Source organism: Rhyacophila brunnea, unplaced genomic scaffold, assembly GCF_057557595.1.
Source record: "Rhyacophila brunnea isolate RB1 unplaced genomic scaffold, BYU_Rbru_1.0 scaffold_14, whole genome shotgun sequence".
Lineage (NCBI taxonomy): Eukaryota > Metazoa > Arthropoda > Insecta > Trichoptera > Rhyacophilidae > Rhyacophila > Rhyacophila brunnea.
This window is the reverse complement of record NW_028232796.1, coordinates 35,100,369-35,119,536: the sequence shown is the minus strand read 5'-3', so window position 1 is coordinate 35,119,536 and position 19,168 is coordinate 35,100,369.

The window sequence follows — 19,168 nt, the reverse complement described above, 5'->3', positions numbered from 1 at the left end:
AATGACTCAATTTTTGGATAAATCATGCTGTGCATGATCATCTCCAGAACTTTTGCTGGTGCAGAGAGAACAGCTACCGGTTTGTAGTTTGTCCACTGACGACTCTGTACCACTCTTATGGATTGGAGTAACCTTTGACATTTTCCACGTTTCCGGAAAGATACCTGTCTCCATTGTAAGATTATATATATCACAGAACAGATAATAAATAGAATACCGATAGGCAATATTCAATACGCCGCATGGTGAAGCAGGCTTTTGAATGTGTGAGTGTCCTACGAAAATGAAGCACGCATTATGCACGTGCAATAGTGTGTGTAATACACCAACATTAAATGAACGTACATGCATAAACCGAGAGCAGTTTTTAGTATTTGACGTAAAACGTATTCTTACCACGTGTGTAAGTTTAACACGGATTCTTCCTTACTCGAGTCGGTTACCTGCTATCGCCTTAGCCGTTGTGTATTTCTGTTCCCATTATTTCTGAGTTCCCTGATATATATATATATATTATATAATTCAGGGGGGGGGGCAAACTGCGGTCCGCGGGCCGCATGTGGCCCGCCAGGTATTATTTTGCGGCCCGCAATCATTAATTGTACTTCTGATTACGAATAACTTTTTTATAATTTTTAAAAAATATTGACGATAGATTAAAATTTGAAGAGTTTGTTGTTTCGTAAATGTATTAGCTCAGTATGTCTTCCTTGCGTCTCGTCTCACACTATATAACCACTATTTTCTACGTTGAACATCGATTTCAATAGATATTGATAGTGTACCGACAGAGCCTACAACTTGAGATTATTGATCTGCAGTGTCACACTGATTTAAGAGAATTGCATCGTCGTGAAGAAATCTCCAAATTTTACAATGCCCTTAATTCAGACAAATTCGACCAACTTAAAGATTATGCAAGAAAAATGTTCGTTATTTTTGGATCAACGTATATCTATATGTGAACAAACATTTTCGATCATGAACCTCAATAAAAATTCTTAACGATCAAATATCTCCGATGCCCATTTACAAGCAGTTTTGAGAATATCAACTATAAAATTAACACCTGAATTTTAAAAAAATGTTCAAAAATGTACAACAGTTTCATTCTTCTCATTATTTTTTTGTAATGTTTATTTTTCGTGATAATAAAAATAGTGTATATCTAAAAATGGTATTTTACTTGCGGCCCGCCGCTCATTTTGAATTCTTGAATTTGGCCCTCCATCCAAAAAGTTTGCCCCCCCTGATATATATCATAGGGGGGCAAAAGAGCCATACCAAAATTATTATACCCGCTAATCAGCCTATAGTACCAGGTATACAGCTCATAGATAGCTGTATAACGGCCGTAAATTAACAAAAAATCGTTCGCCCATCTCTAATTTCGCCCATCCCTATGATTTGCTAGTACGATGCTCAGATTAGTGAAAGCCAATCAAATTAACGGATTTGATTAGTATGAAGTCTTTGCAAATGCCATACTCTTGACAACTGAAGTTATTTAAAAATAAATAACTGTCAAACTGTCATTTCACTCAAAGATAAGATACGCATTTCACTATTTCAGCTCTAAAGAAACTTATGATATCTACATATTAGTTATCAATACAATCAATTAAATTGTGTTATTATAGTTATCTGTGATTATAGTGGTATTCGACTGCCTAGAATTAATATTATATCGGTATGTATTTTGGTATTGTGTTTATTATACTTACATGACAAACCGTTTGGCATACTGGCTATTGTAATAATTTTACGAATATAAACCAATAGACTTCCAGACTGATATTCTATTCTTACAAATACGAAACATCGTCTTATATTCATTAACTTGATCCTGATATAAAAAACGATAGCCAGTAATTGTTATCTTAAAATTAAGAAATCAATCAAGCATTAGTTCACTAAACCAAAAAAAATCATTGAGTTATCACACGTAACTGTCGTTTAAAGCATGTCATTAACTTATGTAATCATTCTATTTTATTCGTTATGTTATGTCATAAAAAATATTCCATGAAAAGTGTACTTCAAACCAATTATATGTTACCTATATGAAGATCCTATTGTCATTCTAGAATTTTCAGATGCCTCGAAGTTGTTGGGTGCCTGGCTGTGAGATGAAGGGTGTGCCTTGTTACATCCTACCGAAGGCAGATCATGAACGACGGCAATGGATCCGTTTAATCGCGAATAGAAAACTTAAACTCTTAGGCAAAACCACCGTCAACGGTGGGAGTATGCAGAATTCATTCAACCACTAAGCTGTGGAATTTCAAAAACATTAAGATAAGTAAAGATGGCCTTTTTTATAATGTCTACGGTTTAGCGATAGAATCATTACTTTGTACATTTTTGTTAATGTAACGCCCACAGTGGCCGCGTGGCTTAAGCGTTGGACTATAACGCCATGGGTCCCAGGTTCGAATCCTGTTTCTGGCAAGTACACATATTGTTTTTCAATTTGTGTATGTCAGGGTATGGACCCAATAGGTTGAGCAAGTGGCTGACATCCATTTCTCGTAAAAAAACAAAATCTGTCAATACAAACCTCTACTCTGTGGAGGCCCATATGATCCTATTAGGATCGGACGTGGTCGAAAGAAAAAGAAAAAAAGAATTTAATGTAATACGTACGTACCGGCGTATAGTTTTTACGTATTCTTTAATCGTTTAGTACTTGCGTTTTCAAGTCTCGCTTTTTCTTATCTTAGTATTTACCATGATTATATTATTATTTTTTTACATACTTTTCTAGTAACAAGGAGCAGCGGCGGCTCCTCTAATACCATCCAAGTGCTACGCACCGCCTGCATCTTTGAAGACATCGCTCAACTTTTCATTGTTATTCATACGTGTATCACTCACTTCGCGAACTATGAACAATACTCCGTTTGTGCGCAAAGCGATTACGATCCAAACAGATTTTCAGTTTGCACAGGATTACAATGAGGTCATTATATACTTCTTAAACCGTGGTTGAATGCCCCGTGATGACGTTTGTGTAGAATTTTTTACACACTTTTAGATCGGCGCACGAAATTAGGACTCTAGAAACAAAAACGCCAGTTTCTGTTTTATAACAATGTTGGCGAGTTAATTTTTAACAATTTCACATTTAAGATTTAATGAATCACCAAACTTTTACGAAAATACAAACTACCGCATTTATTTCTAAACCACTCAAATAAATTCAATAAACAAAAAAACACATCAGCGGTTATTTATTTGGCTGAAGCATTGTTTGCCCAGAGCGTAAAGTCGTAAACCGTGACATTTTTTTTTCTTTATTGATATTAAATCATTTGAACTGTTTAAAAACTCTTTTTGAGAAATAGAATAAATAAACAAAGACATATTTAATTTACCTTCTGAGAAGTTCAACGTTTCGGTCTTTTTAAACTAAGATATTATCTTAGCTTGTTGACACGGCAGCCTTCGGTCATTAAGGTAATCATGGAGAGACGCTTTACGACCTTTACGTAGCTAGGAAAAGTGTTCCTGATGCCGCCAAAGAGTGTGACACTGCGTACCCTTATGGCACAGCCTCAAGGGTTCCGTTGCCATGGTCGGCCCTCCCTCACCCTGCAGTGGTGCTACAAAAGCGACCTACGTGCTGCAGGTCTGACATGGCGGGAGGCGCAAGAGTTGGCGTTGAACCGAGGGAAGTGGCGTGAACTTGTGCTTGCCCTATGCTCCAATGCTGGGTATAGCAGGTAAACCATTGCGCACTACCAGAAAATGCTATTCTGAAGACTACCGGCCGCCACTGACAAGGAGTTCAAGAATGCGGTCGTTCATGCATCTTTTCATCACATCCAAATGGACCTGACTCGACTACGCGCTACAGCTGATGCATCAAAAGAGTTACAAGCTGTTTGCCTGTTCAACCCGACATAAATACTATCCACATTATTTGTATAATGCCCACATAATTTTATGAATATGTTTTCAATAGGTTTGTGTCTGAGATGTTCCAAGTTTATGTATGTGAAGAATATAATATATGAAGTAATTTAAATAATCGTCTTTTATTATTTTCACTGCTATTATTCACTTGAAGACTTTTAATTATAAAATAACATACACTTAATTATTATGTAATTATATATTTTAATTTTTCTTACTTATTTCCATAATTATATTTAATATCGGGTTTGTCTTTATGGCATACTCAATTTAAGTATGGCTATAGAAATAAGTACGAAAAATATAAAACTTCTATAATAATTGAGTGTATGTTATTTTATAATCCAGTTTTTAATTAAAATATATTTTCAAAATTGAAATATATTATATTAATTAGAATAAAATATAAGTTAATCTTCAAAAGCCTTTGATTGATTGATGCACCTACCACTCCTGTTGCTAAGATAACCACATAACAAGTCAGATACGGGACATTAAATATTAAGACGGGACTTCAGTGAAACGGCAAATAATTTTCAACTATAATAGGTGCGATGAAATTTCGGACTGGCTGGCAATCGGAGAGCGAAGGTCGAGCTGTGAACACGTCAATTTATTTTATGATGGCGACGGGGGAATTAATTCTTAAATCGTGTAAAAATGACTAAAAAACGTTACCGATTTACTTGAAAAAGAAAACATGTATTATTATATGAATATATTATTATTATTAGTAATAGAACAATAAACATAACATTAAATGGACGCATGTTGACTTTTTATTACAAATTTTGTTTTGTTCTGCCCTCGTCATTTGCACAATCTTCGCGTCGCGTAGTCACGATCGTTTTAGACCGTGCCCCAGCTTAAGTATTGCATTAAGGGGGGACATGCTCGTCGAAGGTCAAAATTGAGTTTTTATTGTATTTTCAAACCATGATCCTGGACACTCCTTAAACGTTGTAGATAATCTATTTATATAAGTTTGAAGCCTTATTATCCTTTATAGTTATTTTAAACATTTTATGATTGCATAAAGTATTTTTGTTACATAAAACAATATTCTTTTAAACCTCTCGCTCTAATGTTTTAGAATATGGTCATATTTCGGTACATAACTGTGCAGTGATATTAAGATTTTTTACATTTATTAATTTTTAAACGCATTTATGAAACCATTAGTATAATTTATTACGAGATAATTTTTGTAAAATATTCACGATAAAATTGTAAAAGCCATAAATTGACAAACTATAATTGAAGTAGGGAGTAAAATAATATTGGCGCGTGTTTGAACATGTACCATTTCAAAAAAAAAAAAAAATCGGTTAGGTACATGTTTAAATATGCGCGTTAACATAATTTTACTCCCTACTTTAATTATAGTTTGTCAATTTATGGATACGGCCGTATGTTGTAGCTTAACCACTGGGGAATGACAAAAGAAATGGCGTATTTCAAAAAAACACTACCTTATTCTTAGGTCAATAATTATTATAAAGCAATCATTATTCATAAGATGTTTATCACACTTGAATGGTCAAAGACATAGCTTATAATAAGTATCTTTAGAATCATCTTCAAATGTGTTAATCTTGCCGATTTTTTGAATAATAAAATGCCTAATTCTTGTCAAATTTGGGATCACAGAGATTATCAATATAATTTTTTATCGTGAATATTTTACAAAAATTATCTCGTAATAAATTATACTAATGGTTTTATAAATGCGTTTAAAAATTAATAAACGTAAAAAATTTTAACACCACTGCACAGATATGTAACGAAATATGACTTTATTCTAAAACATTAGAGCGAGAGGTTTAAAAGAATACTATTTTATGTAACAAAAATACTTTATGCAGTCATCAAATGTTTAAAATAACTATAAAGGATAATAAGGCTTCAAAATTATATAAATAGATTATCTACAACGTTTAAGGAGTGTCCAGGATCATGGTTTGAAAATACAATAACAACTCGATTTTGACCTACGACGAGCACGTGGGCCGTTAAGATTTTTTTAGCTTCCTGCACAATTTGTAAAAAGTCGCTTACGGGATATTAACATTAGGCAATCGATGTATAAGTCAAACATATCAACATATGAAACAGACTGCTGTATAGTGTGGCTACGTAACCGCATGTTGTGGTCGTTTGCGGTCTGCGCGAGGCAGGTCTAAGATAAATGTTAATAAATCTGTCGGTAGGGTACTCATTCATTTTGACAGTGGGTGTATTTTTCACGACTAATATAGGTGAATAATCTTCCCTTTGTCATGCTGATCACGTGTTGGCAATAATGAATAATTACAAGATAAAAATAACTTTTTATCTACCACGTTTTTAAATGTTCTGTTGAATCATATAAACTTGACAATTCTATGTATTAATAAATACTTTTTTTGTACTTGATAGAAATACTGAATAAATATAGAATACTGAATTGTGATTTTGACATGTCATATTGATTTCCACAGTAACGCACGTATATATTAATAATTTAGTTGCTAGGACTCCTTAGCAACCAATAATAGTGTTTTATTTTTTAAGATTTTTTTCCGAAATAACTTTCCATACAAATCAAATCTAATCAAATTTATTTATTTTACATATAATGAACTTAACATATTTTAAATTCAAAGCGTTCACGACATGACAAAAAAATAGTGTTAATAATTTTTAAAAATAAAAATACAGAAAATAAGTAATAAAATAAGAATATAAATAAGTAACAAAATAAAAGTAGATGGAAGCACACAGAGTGAACTTTGATAGACCCTATCTTAAAAACAACGTCCACCTAAATTCACCCTCACGTAAGTGGAATATATCAATATCCGAAGCGATTTCATTAAACATGGTTACTGCCCTCCCAATTGGCATTACTAATGGCAGGTTAGTTCTGCACCGTGGAAGAACAAACAACGGATGCCCTTGATTCTTAAGGTAATTAACTAAACAGAATTAACTGAAAATGAATTCAATTCTGCTTAAAGATGGCTAAAAGTATTAAAAGAATGCATAGTAATCGTGTTCTGATATATTCTAAAAGTTTCAAATGTTTAGATAGTCGGAAAGTTAGTTAAAAATTTTCAATCGTCCAATACAAATCTTGGACAAACAAGAAAAAAATTGTACTGGAGAAACAAGAATACGAGCTAATAAAAACGTAGTAAAATAGACATAACCTTCAAGTGCATGATAATTAATAATTTAGTTATTATATTCGTATCAATTATTTTTGGCAACCAAGCCCAATTCAAATAAAATTGCACTATGAATATAGTTTCTAATGATTAAGGAATGTATGAAGATATATTTTATTTATTAAATATGTTATTGGGCAATATAAGCACATCAACAATGTATTATTATTGTAAGTATGTATTGTCATCAACCTTATCTAGTTATAAACAAGTTTAGCGATAAAGAAACGCCCCCCAAATAGGTAATATTTTACATGGTGCGTAAAACTGATGTATGACGTAGGTGCATTTAACGCCAATGAGGAAGTACCTATATGAAACCGCGATTGGCGATTGTTTCACCTCTTACATACAGAAAAAACATTTTCTAAATTGGGGAAGGTGGGCAATAAATCTTCCTAGCATTTTACCGAAAATATGAACATATTAACGGCCCACATGCTCAGCGTACGTCAAAATGGAGCTTTTATGCTATTTTCGAGAAATACGAACCATTCGGCGCTAATACCACATCTCGAAGGCATCAATTGCCTTCCGCTTCTTTGCCTTCAGGCTCCATGACATAATAATATGGAGAACACTAATCATTGTGGCAATTGAAATTCCTCGATCCTTCCATATAGTGGTAAGACTAGTAAGACGTGTCATCACATTTTTCGCAATCTGTGTGTGCCTTCTAATTTCCGCTTCACATCTGACTTTTCCACTAATGGTCTACAAGGTTTTGGGTACTTGCATTAAATTTCTTGAGTATTAAATTCGGCATCTTATTTCCGTATGTTGGTCCCTGTTTTAATGATAAGTAAATAAGTAAGTTATATTACCTAGGTCAGTGGTCGGCAAACTTCGGCTCGCGAGCCACATGTGGCTCTTTGACCCCTTGAGTGTGGCTCTACCACAAAAGACCACGTACGGACTAAAATAGTGAAAGATAGAACAGTCAAAATGTCTTCACAGCACAAATTTGTACGATTTATTTCATCTACTGGTCTTAAAGAAGAACTTTTAGTATTATTGCCACTTGAAGGTAGAGCACATGGAGAGGATAATTGAGTGCATGGAAAAACATCATATTCCACTCGATAAAATTGTGTCAATTTCAACAGAAAGGGCGAAAAGTATGACTGGCGTAAGAAAAGTGTGTGTTACTATTTTGAAAGAAAAAAATAATAACGCAGACATTTCCAGAAGAAATTTGCAAAGTTATGGAATTTGTGATTAAGATTATCAACTCCATTATAGCTAAAGCTCTTAATTTTCGCCAATCTTAAGATTTTTTAGTTGAAATGGAGAGTGAGTACGCAGATCTTCTGTTGCATAACAAGGTACGTTGGTTATTGAGAGGAAACGTCTTAAAATGTTTCGCTCCCTTATGAACAGAAATCAAAGCATTTCTCCTTGAGAAGGGTGTTCACTATCCAGAAATAACGGACGATCAGTTGATCCAAAAACAATATTTCATGGTAGACGTTACGTCTCATCTAACTTAATCGTAAACTGCGGGGGGAAGGAAACACATTTTTTTCGATGTTAGAAGAAGTTATTTCGTTCGAAAATAAAGTTGCTCAAGATTTCGAAAGAGAATCTTTGCTAAGCCTGCTGAAACATAGCCAAGGAAATCATTCTGATAATGACATTTGCTATTTCAAAACAAAAATTGTTAATAAGAGGGAAACTTTTCTCAACAGGTTTCAGGAATTCAGAAACGGCTAAACGACATCAGTTTTAGGTGTAAGGTAACAGAATTAATTTTTCCCCCCTCAATGTTGACACTGGCAAATTTGAAATGCAATTGCTGGATTTAAAAATAAAGAATTATGGAGCTCTAAATTTGAACGTCTTTGTGCTGATATGGACATGTTGGAGAAAAACAAATATGAACATAGTTCACAGCACAAGTAGTCTGCTTTAGACCTGGAGACGGAAGATATGATGATTTTTAACACCTCGAATAGTATTCCTGACTCATATGATCAGTTGAAAAAACTAGCGACTGCCGTACTTTCACTTTCCGATTCTACATATTTATGCGAAAAATCTTTTTCAAGCATGAACCTTATCAAGAGTAAATTGAGAAGTTGTCTTATTGATGAAAACCTGGAATCGTGCCTAAAATTAAAAACAACAACATACAAACCTGACTGTTCAAGGAGATGGATATTAAGTGTTTGTCATGATTTAATTGTATGGATACTTTACTGACAATTTAAGTTTTATCAATAAATACGATCAATATTAAGTATGATATCAAGTTTAATTCAGTGTACTTATAGTTTAATTACGATTAAAAACTTTACTTAAAGTTTATTAAGTTACTAAACAGTGTACTTACATATATTTTATATTCTTTAAGTTTGAGAAATTTGGCTCTCAAAAGAAATCTCAATCGTTGTACTGTTGATATTTGGATCTTTTGACTAATGAGTTTGCCGACCACTGACCTAAGTAATAAGATTACAATCATTTTTTTGTATCAATAATATTATAAATGATAAGATACGTGATTCACTGGTAACGTAGATTTTCTACCAATACCATTTATAATAAATAGGTTACGATTTTTATCTTGGCATAATAATAATATATTTTATTTAGGTATTATAGAAAATTCTTGTATCTTTTCTACTATTGATATTGAAGTGCCTGTGATTTCGTAATATGTATTTGCCTTTTGGTCAGCGATTCAACCGGGAAAACTGAAATAATTTGAAGTGCATTACCTTTCAGCGCATCTATTCTATACACAAGACTGGTATCGGCAGCTATCGAGGATAGATTTTCATAGGTATGTTTGTATCACAGTATTATAATTGTTACAATAAGTAAGCCATCTAAACCAGTGCTTCTCAAACTTTTTCATACCACGGTCCCCTAAATCAGAAAAAATAAATCCAAGTCACTGGCGCCTGCGGTCACGCGGTTAATGAGCCCTGTGGGTCTATTCTATACTTATCGACCCCTAAAGTGATAAAGTGATAGATATTATCAAACTTAGGGTAGGTTTGTATCAAAGTATTAGCACTTATTGTAACAATTACAATACGTTGGTTGTATTGTTGCAATAAGTGCTACATAGCAGCAAGAGAGGCGCTTTTAAAATGTAACGCTAAATATTTAGTTCTGCAAAAAGCATCATCATAACCATTGGTCTAAAAATTTTTTTTGCCACAATCATTTTCCGTCTGTTTTTCGAGATCACCAAAAAGAACGAAAATATTAGATGAATTCGTCAAAGTGCGTCTACCGAAAGCAGCTCCAACTAGATGGTGCTTCAATGCTAAATGTGTGGAGACAGTTTTTCTGTACCGAGAAGACATTTTACAGTGTTTAAATTCAATACTGGACAGAGAAAATGACACCAATACCCTAAGTCAAGCCCAAAACTTAATAAATAATTTGGAAAAAAACACTTTTATTTATTGGTTGACTTTTTTCACAAAATAATGCCTCATTATCAAATTTTATTTAAACAAATGCAAAAAAGAAACTTAGACGCTATTAAGATAAAAACATATATAAATAAGTTAAAAATATATATTTCTGAAATCAGAAATGAAGCTAGCACTCACTAATCCGAACTCCAGCTGTGCAGCGGGTGAACATAAAAAGCGACGGATAGATGAAAATAACAACGCAGTAGCAATTGAAGTCTGTGATACAATTATAGTGGAAATAGAAGCACGATTCACATCTAACGATCATCTCATTATATCCGATTTGTTCAATAAAGTAAATTACACTGATTTTTAAAATAATTTTCCCACAAATTTGGTAAAACAGTTAGAAGAAATAAAAATAACCAAGTTAAAAAATGAATTATTGGTGTTTTATCAACGAGGTGATTTGCATGGCGCGAATAGTGCAGTTTCTCTTCTGCATTTTTTACTCAGCAATAATCTCAACGAAACATTTTCCGAGTCGATCAAAGTTCTCCAATTTATTTGCGTCATACCAATGACAACAGTCGAAAGTGAAAGATGTTTTTCCACTCTCAAAAGAATAAAATCCTTTCTACGCAATACGATGGGCCAAGATAGACTGACCACTCTTGCAATGCTCAGTATTGAAAACAAAATATGTGGGAAAAATAGACAATTTTTATAATCGTGTGATTGATGATTTTTCAAAAAGCGGTTAAGTTAGCGAAAAAAAATTATAACGTTTTGTGTGCAATTTCGGTTAACGATGGGTTGACGATGTGAAAAATGGACAATTTTTGAAGGGTAAGTAAGTATCTACCTATAACAATTTCTAGCACTTATTCTATAATGTATAAAAAGCCAATTTGCAATACGTCTTTTAAGTATACAACGAAAAGGCAAATTAAAATAATATATTCAAAATTGACCTACCACTTTTTCGGGCCTAAGGCCGCCAATAGCTGCATGTGCTGACACTGTTTAGTTATATCACGTGGTTTTTGTAGATTACATGTAAATTGTACGTAAAACATTTCACCGTAGCACAGTTCGCCGTGAGATTTCTATTGGAAAGAGATGACTGTTTACTTTAAGGTCTCCAATTTTATTGGATTCAATATGAACATTAATTCAATTTTCATAGCCGATTTTGGCAAAATTCATGAATTCAATTATGAAAACCTAACCTTACTTAACCTAACCTAACAAATAATTCAGTATATCGGCTATTTTCAAAATTTATTTACCGCTGGCTTCCTGTAAAGTGTAAGCCGACAAGAGCCGTGTTTTATTTAGACATGAATTTTCTATCAGTACTATACGATCCAAAGAAGTTGGACGGTCTTTAATATACGGCCATATATTTCCGATACAACATTTCACGGTGAAGTGTGATACGGCGAACTGCATACGTACAAATTTCCGGACACGGCTTTTTGCGCGTTGATTTGTCATAGCAGATACTCTATCTCTGACACTATTAAGAGGAATTAAAAGCTTTATTTTCTGTTTCTCCTCCTCACAAACTTCTACATGTTGTTGGCTTGCATAAAAGTTTAGGCATTTTAATATTAATAAAACTCCACGTGATATCAAATACACACTGAATTATCGGCACGGGGAATGTAGTAGTGGTTGAAAATAATTGCGGGGAAGGTTTTAGTTCCAGAAACAACCGTTGTTTGAAAAGATTGTTTGGATTGCTTTGCCACATCTTTCAGAGCAATTCAACAATTACAACGGAAGAAAAAATATGTTTAATTACTTTGTCAGTTAATAGTACACAGATCATAAAAAATGTTTCATAATACCTGTTGCTAACACTATTTAATTAGATACATACATTATTAAATTTACAGATATCTTCATTAATCTTTGTATTACCATCCGATTACAATGACCACTAACGTCACGATTACAGCTGATTGTTATCTTAACACAATGGCTGGAAAATCGCGATCAGATTTTCCTCCCACGTGGGCGCACTGTCAAGTCAATCAGCTGTTGACAGTAAGTCAGTACTCATTGTCTGTCGCGAACTGTTCAACTGTCGTTCTACCGGCGACTGTTGCATGAGATAATCGATTGTTTTCTCGTTACCGCCGCGTACCGATTTGATTGCAAATTATCGCAAAAAAAACGTAATTAAAAATACTCCAATTGATTTAACAATATACCAATCCTAAACAGGTACGTTGTAATAATTGTTTTGTGATAAATGATAATAATATTAATATCTAAAATAAACGTAGGATTATTTTTACAACGTTTTTATTAGGTCGTATTCTTATTTGTCCGGTGGTTGTTTGTCCGGTACAAATCTTGCAATCGATTTTTAATTAACTTCTAACTAGCTAGACATTTGAAACTTTTAGAATATACCAAAACACGATGCCAATGCATTTTTTAATACTTTTAGCCATCTTTAAGTAAAATTAAATTCATTTTCAGTTAATTCTGTTTTGTTTGAAAAGTTATTTCGAAAGAAATCCGTAATCCAATACACTATTATTGGTTGCTAGGAAATTATTAATATATACGTGCGTTACTATAGAAATCAATTTGAGCGTCAAAACGACATTTCGGTATTATTTATATCAAATACAATTTTTTTGATCGTTTAAGCCAGTCAAGTCAAGTTTATATGATTCAACAGAAAATTTTAAAACGTTGTAAGTATATAAAAAGTTCTTTTTATCTTGTAATTATTTTATTTATTATTTAATACAATTAAGTATAGTACAATATACATATTATATAATAAGATAGTAACACGATTTTTTTCATATTTCGTTGTTTCTAAATTCGGGGTGCGCAGTAGGGATTTTCTTTAACGCATGCAACTGATTTGTCAGATATTTTATAAGGGTGTGTAAATAATTATTGAAATCAATTATTATACAATTTTTAATATTATCAATTCAGATAATATCATACAACAAACGTTTAAGTATGATTCAATAATGTTTAAATCAATGACGTTACGTGGGAGCAGGCAGATCATGCATTGCCAATTAAGGCATAAATTGCGAACACTGTATACATACTATCCGATAGTAGATTCCGTGGTTGTGTTTTTTTTCGCGCCTGCAGCGCTAACGTCTCCACCAGCTTCATTAATGGAAGTTTATATCTACATATAACGTTTGAGATTTTGATTAAATGTAATTCATTGAGTTACGTTCTGTTCGTGTTTTACGTTTGCTTACTACACAACACTACACCCTGTCACGCCCCAGTGTCGGAGACATAAAGCAAGCCCAAGGTCGCGCCACTTCTCTCAGTCCATCGTCACATCTCGCGAGTCCCGTCAAGTGAGGCCTGCAGTGCGTAGATCACTGTAGTAGCACCGCTGCAGGGTGATAATTTTTTTAATCGTAGGGTGCACCAGTATCAGTCAGTGCGTCGGGCCTCTACGTCACCAAGCACGCCACTGAGAATTTTATAGTCGCTGTAAAAAATACATTTCATTGAAAAACACTTTTGAAAAAATAAAATAAAAACTGTATTAGAATTTGTTAAACTTCTTTTTAAAATTTATTGCTGAAACATTGAGGGTCAACGCAGAAGAGACAGGTCAACGGTCTGACCTTAAGTGTATGTTACTATAAGGCCTCTCTTATATTCCATTATATTCTTTTGCTTCGGTTCATAATTTAACCCATATTTACAACATTCTGAATCAATTTTGTAGCTAATTTAAAGGCCTTTATATAGCTGGTGTTTTTTAGAGTACCTAAGTGCATAATATGTGTATATTATTATTATTTATACATACACATATTGTGACGCGATAAGCCGATTGTTCATACATATTATTATGCAACACGGATTCCTAAACGATGTGTCGTGACTTCTGAGGGATTCGCGAGATGTATAAATGCAAAAATCGCACATCTGATTCCTCGACTGGTAGAAAATACGTGTGTTTGATCCACTGCAAGGAATCACTGTTTGAAGCGAATGTCTAATTCGTATAGCTATTTTTCATAAGAAGTCCTATAGCCTATGCCCTATACCAGTATTGGCGAACCTTTTTACACACGCGTGCAGTTTTTCATGGAGAAAAAATGGTTTTTAAGAATTCTATCAAAAAATGATGATATTGTAGATATCACTCATAGAACATAGCACATATGAGTCGTATAGTATCAAAAGTAGATCTGTGCGTTATTCATCATTTCGAGAAAATGACGAAAAACGTTTTGTTGGGTTTTTTAGTGTTATAATAGCATGAAATATGTTTCTACACTTAGAAATTAGAAATTCAATTCAAAATCAACAATTCTACTTTTGTTTCTAAGCCCTATTTTCCATCACAATTTTATACCACACATATATGACTTTGATTCAAATTATATAATGCTAGTCGTACATTATGGTCAGAAGAATAATTTGGCATACTTAGCTAAATTTCGATATGTTTGCGACAGTTCTACTTTTGATACTAAACGACTCATATTATAGCTTTCGCACTTTTTCGGTTACGCCATACATTTCGGTCCACCAATTTTTAAACTGTCTGCCAGAATTACTACTATTTGCTTAAGTTTTTGTTTCTTAATTGCTACAGCTATTTTTGTAGGTAGAAATGAAGTTGTTTGTTACTAACTTAGTATGGTTCTTTACGCACAGATTGACAGCAGAATTTTTCCAATCAGATGAGGTATTCTCTCGCTACGGTGGTCTCAACTATAATTGTAAATCGATCAAAATCAGAGGTTCGCGATGCCGCTTCTCCCGCCGCTTGATGAGGTTAATGTGATAATATGATATGTGACTAAGGATCGACCTATGCAATTATATATTTACATTTATCGTAATGCTTACCCGCTTTTTATAACTACAATGAAATCAGTCATTTATTATTATTATAGGCATATTTTCTCTCTTCAAAAGAAAACATTCGCGTACCGTGCAAAATCATCTCGCGTGCCATAGGTTCGCCCCCTCTGACCTACACTATGTGCAGGACAATATTTATATCCCACCTAATTGCAAGAATTTCAATTTACTTTCTTTTTTAATTAATGATTTAGTAAATAATGTATATACACGAAGTGATATAATCATGGAAAAATACATATCTAGTCTATTATATAGATAATAATATGTACTTAAATATTTTAAATTTGGTACACCTGTGCTTTGCACAAAATGGCGTATTTTGTTTTCATACTAATCTTCGTAAACTACATGTGATTAATTAATATCACAGATAGACACTCTTTATCAAGATGTTTAGATATCAATCATTAAAAAATAATCGAATATTTGTTTACCCCCTTTAGATAAAATCAGCAAATCTGTCATTGAATAATAATAAATGATTATTTCAACATATATGATAACATGTAATATAACGTATCTTAATTTTAGATAAAGATTGGTTTACAAAGGAATTTTTGGTGTCTTCAGTTATCAAAGGTATTCGTTGTGTCTTATTATTCAGGTTTCCTCATCTTCATTATGTCTACACAACTATTCCAATTCCACATTCTTTCTACAAAACTATTCTTCAGACTTTTTTTAAAAGAATTCAATATTTCTGCCTTTGCAATTGTGCCGGGTTCGCCACCGTACTAAACATGTTAAGGCCAGTGACAACCCGTAGGGGTAGGCAGATTGAGCGTCGCTTGGGGGCGGCAGTTACCCAAAGGGCAGCAAATCGAGGAGAATCGTTAGGTATATAAATATAGAAAGCTGCATAAACTTAGTAATAACGTAAAAATCTTACCATTAAAAAATACAGCTCACTGGTTGGAAACAAAATATATTTATTAGGTAGGTACTACAAAAGTTTAAACAGGACTATATTTTTTTGCCGGGTTTGCGATGTCCAGTTTACTTCCGTTGTCCTTGGACATCACGTTCTTGGTGAACAGCAATAACATGTTCATACCTAGTGACGTCCCTAGATAAAATGCTGCCCCTAGGCAGCGCCAAAATGTCGCCTCATTTGTTCATACTTTATTTTTATCATCCTTTCATGAGTCCAATATCTCATAAACATGTTGTATGGATACGTTCCTAACCAAATATCAGAGTAATTTTGTTATTCGCAAATCTGTACGTATCGTTTCTGGTCACCAAGGACGTCGAAGGGCAGCGGAATTAAACTAGATATCGCGAATCCGACAAAACCAGTGAGCTGATTTTATTAATAAAAAGATATTTTCATTGTTACTAAGTTAAGGTTTTTAGCTATTTCTATATATTCCAAATGATTTTCTTCGATTTGTCGCCCTTCGAGTAACTGCCGCCCCCAAGCGACGCTCAATCTGCTTACCCCCACGGGACGTCACTGTTCATACATAATTTAAAATGTATCCAAATATGTTTTCCAGTCACTCTCGAGTTTTGGAAGTTGTCAGGTGTATTTTTAAATGTACCTATTTTAAACCGTTGTTTATTTAAGGTGACGCATCAGTGAAACGCCAAATAATTTTCAAATGTACGCGCGACGAAATTTTGGACTCGCTGCCATTCACTGAGAGAATGTTGACCCGGGAACACGTCACTTTGCTGCGTGATGGCGACGGGTCAATTAATTCTAAAATCGTGTAAAGATGACTAAAAACGTTACCCATTTACTTTAAAAAGAAAACATGTCAATGAATATATTATTATTGTTACTAATAGAACAATAAACAGAACATAAAATGGACGTATGTTGGATTAATATGACAATTAATATTTCGTTTGACAGGCGTCATTTTCACCCGCCACCCGCAATCCGCGCATCGCCTAGCGACGATCTTTTTAGACCGTGCCTCAACTAATGCATGGCCTTAAACAGAGATGGCATTTCAATTATTATATTTAGTGGTTTATCTATATCTTGTTATTAATGTACACACAACATATTTCTTAGATATTTGAGTCATGAAAGGATGATAAAAAGTACTATATAAAAAAATGTAGCGGCATTTTGTCACTGCCTAGAGGCGGAATTTTGTCTAGGGACGTCACTTTTAAAAGCGCTACTGTCCAGTAAGGGCTCTGGCTCCGTTTCTAACATTATTCTTTGCCATAATATTCTCACTCTTAAACAGTAATTGGAAGCCCCGAGAGTATGGCGGTAATTTTCTATTCCATCTTGCGATGGGTTTCATGGTTTCCAAATACGTCGTCGATCTTTTAGCTCTTTTGTCGTCTTGAGTTTATTCTTTCTAGTTGTAAACCGAATGTCAATATTAATACGTACCGGTTTTTCAGTATTTTATATTGAATATCGGTATCAATACCGGTATTCATCAAAAAAATATCGAGCAAAATATCCTAATTTTAAAACGGAATGAAAAATCCGTTTTAAATCAGATGTCAAAAAGGAACTTTTTTAGATCATCTTACAACAAAATGATATTCCATCTAAATCATGGGTGGCCAACTCGCATGCGGCCCACTGGGTGTCAATTTGTGTCCCGTGGAGCAGTGAGAAATTAAAAATAATATCAAATACTGCCGCTAGATGTACTAATTTCGCAAATTGAGATTAGATATTGGCTCAAGATTTTAAAAAGCACCGTGTGCTTTTTGCTGGATTTGCAACGCCATTCTGCGCCGGCGTGTATTTATTACCGGTAAATGTACAAATGTAACATTGTGTAATATGTTGCGTTGAACAGTTAAATGAGAAATTCTATTAGGTTGGTTTGGAAGAGTTTTACAAAACACATTTGGACAAGGAGAAATATCCTGCATTTTACAAACATGCTCTAATGATGTCTTCGCTATTTGGGAACACTTAAACGTGTGAACAGCTTTTTAGTCGGATGAAGCATATCAAATCCCGAGTGAGAGCACGAATCTCTGATGTGCATTTGGAAAACATTACTGTTGCGTGTAGGAACAACATCACTCGATATCGATATTGATGCACTTAATTCTGCCACACAAAATCAAACTTCTCACTGAAATTTTTTATTTTTTATATTATTTTGTTTATTTTTATTATTTAAAAAAAAGCCTAATCTTATAAATATGTTTGATTTTCATTTTTATTTTATTTTATTAATATATATAAAATATTTTTTTTTGTTTTGTATAATCAAATACAATACAAATGGTACAAAAGTACAATCGGTTGTGCGGACGGTAGGAAATCTCATTTTTAGAATCTGGCCTAACTGCTGAAAAGGTTGGCCACCCATGATCTAAATTGAGGTCAAATATGTCGGGCTATTTTTTTTGTTGTTTCACATTTGAGTCGCCTAGAGTCATAACTCACATTTTGCAATTATATATAAAGATAAATAGTTGGGTATCAAAAGTCACTTTACACCATGTGAAAATCGTTGAAAAAGTTGACAGTTGGTGTCTTCACTCTTCTTCTTCCACGGCGCTACATCCCGGAGTGGGATTTGGCCTCCTCCACAACCGCTCTCCACTCACTCCGGTCTCTCGCCACACTTCTCCAGTTACCGGGTCTTCGTATATGAAGCCAGTCCACTTCTACGGCGTCAGCCCATCTCCTTCTTGGACGGCATCTGGGTCTCTTCCGTTGGGGTAGCCACTTCGTCATGATCCTTGGCGCTCTAACTTCAGGCATTCTCTCCACATGTCCCGCCTATTGTAGTCTTTGGGACTTACAGTATCTTATGATTGTTTGCTGTTCAATCA